The following is a 3,852-nucleotide window of genomic DNA, read 5'->3' on the forward strand; positions in this document are numbered from 1 at the left end:
GGAGAATCACCATTAAATCAAATAAATTTAATTAGAACTATAGACGGCTTGAGTCTGCATAAGTGTTCACTTATTAATCATCCTTATCGTCCTTCAGGCAATACCACACACAGGCCTACAGAAAAACAATAATTTCACTCATTATAGACTCTTAATTTACTTTAACTCAAAGGATTTGAATGGTCCTATTAAGAGGTATGCCTCATCTAAGTAAGTATACTTTAACTTGTATTCTTTTAAAAACAATGATATCATTGATTAGCCAATACAGAAATTGTAAATACTCAACCAAGATGCTTGCTACTGCTTTAAAATAGGGAGTTGCATTGCTAAAGTACTCAATGTCACAATTATATTAAACAAATTGTTGCATTGTACTTAAATAATGGCAAATGTGCGCTATTATTATAAGTAAGCACATGTGTAACAATGGAGCTGATGTGATGTGTCACAGTTGTCAAAACAATAGAACTGCAGCTGCATTCTGGAATTAAAAAGAATCACTTGCAAAGTCTTGAAGAGGCTTTAGATTATGTATAGCATGATGGATGCTTATTTTCAAAGTTAATTATGATACAGACCAACAGTTCTGAAAGAGAATGACGAGTTGACTAACATTTGTTTGGATTGTCTGGTCCTTAAGTCCACGTCCATATCCAAAAAAGGTCTATACATGATGGAAACCAAGTTTCAGGTTATAGAGTGTTACCAAATCACAAGAGTGAAAAACATAATCCATTAACTCCAATAATCCATAGGATTGTAGCAGTTGCCGGGACGGAATTTACCATACTTTACATAATTCACAAGACCATTGAACTTATATTTCTAACCAGGTTCCTTTTTGTCTTTTATCCCAATGCCGCTTACAATGTAGCCTCTATAGGTCCTCCATATTCAAGGGTCTAGATAGAAATTAAGTAAACATTTTCTACATATATGCTAAAAGGGCTATGTCAGCCCGGTGTCTGTTTTCAAATGGCAAGATGTTGTCAATGGCCTAGGCAGGAAATGATAGATACCGTCCTTTACTTGATCAATAATTCCGCTTTCCTCCCGCGTTGACCAGGCTGCCACTCTGTGGACTAATTAGGTGATGAGAAGTGATGGATGTGTATTAAATTCAGCTGGCCCCTTAAAGAGGAAGAACCAAGAAAACTCCTTGGGGCTTCAGCCCTGGTATCTCCTGACCTTTTGAAGATCCAAACCGCATCTATCCGTCTATCCCGCATGCGTGTTGGGAAATGACAAACACTAGCATGTTGTCTTGTTGATAGCGGTAAAGACAAGGTTTGGACTTTGATTAGTGGTTTTAAAAAAGATAAGAAAAGAAGGCTGTGTTAGAAGCTATACGGACAATTTTAATAACGGTTCGTACTATAGGTGGAAAAGTGCAGAGAGACCAATTTAAAAACAAACAGACACAAAGATTAATAAGTCCAGAGAGTGGACAATTGGTCTCCTTCCACAGTCTACAGTATATCCCTATGAATAAAACAAGGGATAAATCCCCATTGATCCTTATTTTAGAAAACAAGATAATGAGATTCCATGAAATTGCCCTCAAACAAGACACAGTGGCTTTGCTGCATTATCCATAGTGGAGTTTGTAGTGCGGGTGAATTCAATAACCTCTCCCTGTCTGAACGGGTCATATGTTCAATGGCAGCCTATGAGGACATGAGGACCGGGAGGCCATTACTGAAGGGGAAAATACAGAACAGGGGGTGTAAATCAAAGCGGCATAGTGTTTTTCCTGGATCAGCCACATCCCCGGGGGATTACTAAAGGGCAACAGAAGACTGTAACAGCCGCATAACTTCCTCCTATGGCCCCTCTCTTTCAATAATGTGATCGCTCCTTAACCTTTTTCAATTTAAGTTATGGTATATTTTAAATTAGCCTTTGAGATGTGGAATCTGCCCTTACACTGGGGGGGGGGGGGGGGGTTGGGTTGCTAAAGAAACCAACGGCAAGATCTCACGTATGGGGGTTTATATCTCTGAGAACGAAGTAAGGTGTGAGTGTAAGTAATCGGTAGGCTTATTGCAATCCACTAGCGGGGGAAAAAGTGTCATTTAATTTAGTTTTAATTCCCTTCACTTTTGATCACCAGCCAACCTCCGCCCGACCCCAACCCCCGCCCCTGACGACCGCCGTACGCACAATTTGCCAGTGAGCGGCCATTAGGCCACCGATGTGCGACCGATGCAACAACACTTTGTCTGCTATTCCTTTAAACATCTGCTCTCAGAGTGAGCTAATGCAGCGCTTGTGGAAAAGCTTGATCACTGGAGAAGAAAACTCTCAAATGGCTTCCTCCCCCAACCCGCTAAAAATGACTCGCCTCTAATGGCATGTCATTGGAAGGTGGTTGAGTTGATGACTTCCATTTTCTCTTTTCCCTTTTTTGCTCCCCCCCCAGCCCGCTTCCTTCCCCCATCCCCATCACCACCACCGCCACCAGAACACCATTCGGAAAATTCGGGAATCCAACTCTGGCGATAAAAAATCCCTTGGATGGTTTTGTGAAGCCGTGCCACGGCCCACCGTCTCCAACCCCGCTCTCCTCCTCCAAAGAAGAACAAGGCGAAGGGGGAAGTCTGGAGCGCTGCTTTGGAGAGGTACAGAACGAGGCTGCTGCTGCTGCTGCAGGCTGCTGCCTTTTGGACTGCAGGCCTCTCTCTCTCTCTCTCTCCCTCTCTCCCTCTCGCCCTTTCTCTCTCCCCGAGTCCCTGTTCCTGAGCTTGCAAGATGTCCCATGGTGCCTCCCAGGTGTGGCTCCCTCAGCATAATTAAGGTGTGATCTGCCAGGGCTTCTGGGCCGGGGTCATTCATCACCTGGATCACCCGTAAGATTAATGTGCACTCGGCGCAGCGCTGCAATGGATTGCTGCCACTTGCCGGGATCATTAGCGCTGGCCCGCGTACCACTGCAGCGCGCGGCCTACGCCCGGTGCCGCTGGAGGTGGAGGTGGAAGCAGATAGGGAGAGGGGTGGTGGAGGCGGTGGAAGATTTGCAGCTTTGCATACCAAATGAATAGTCCATCATCGCCTAATTAAGGGATTATTGGAGACACTTGTGTCCAGTCCTTCGGACAGTAAACCATAACTGAAGGGCAAACTTAGATAGATTAGCTCCACCTGCTAAGTAGCAAAGTGCAAAGCAAAGAAAGTGCTGACAACGGTGGGGGCGCTTACGTGGGCGGAGGGACGAGGAGGGGAGAGTGTCATTACACAGCGTGTGTGGATCCCAGAGGGACTCGCAGACACTATTTAATAACCCCGAGATTCTCCCTCCAGAGTGGAGGGGGAATCTTTATTGCATCATTTTACAACTTGACCAGGCTCTTCAATAATCGACTTTGGCCAATATTATTCCTTCAGTTCCTAGAGCGCCCGACAGTTGGAAACAAAACACGCTTAATCCAAGAGTTTTTTTTTCAACGTGAGCTCAATATGTATGCGTGCCGTCAGCGTAGCGCTATGTACATATTGTGCTTTCTAGAACCAATAGGGGTTTGATTTGTTCATTGAGTTTCATATTGAACTGCTATAATGCCAGTGACTTAAAAATTCAACATGGATATGATTGACGAAATGGAAGAAAGTGAAAACCTAAACAGAGTAACACACGACTGCAATAATTCATTATCTGTTCTTCGAATGTATATTGTTTCACCGGTGTTTATTCTGTCATTCTTGAGCTGGATGCATTGCATCATCGTGCATGCTGTTCTTAAATGTCGGAAACACAGCATATCGACAAACTATGGTTATTAAACTTTAAACTCACTGGCACTACTCTGCTAATGAATATGCATATTGTATGCATAATATATTGACATATTT

This window comes from Pollachius pollachius (genome assembly GCF_949987615.1).
Source record: "Pollachius pollachius genome assembly, chromosome: 11".
NCBI lineage: Eukaryota > Metazoa > Chordata > Actinopteri > Gadiformes > Gadidae > Pollachius > Pollachius pollachius.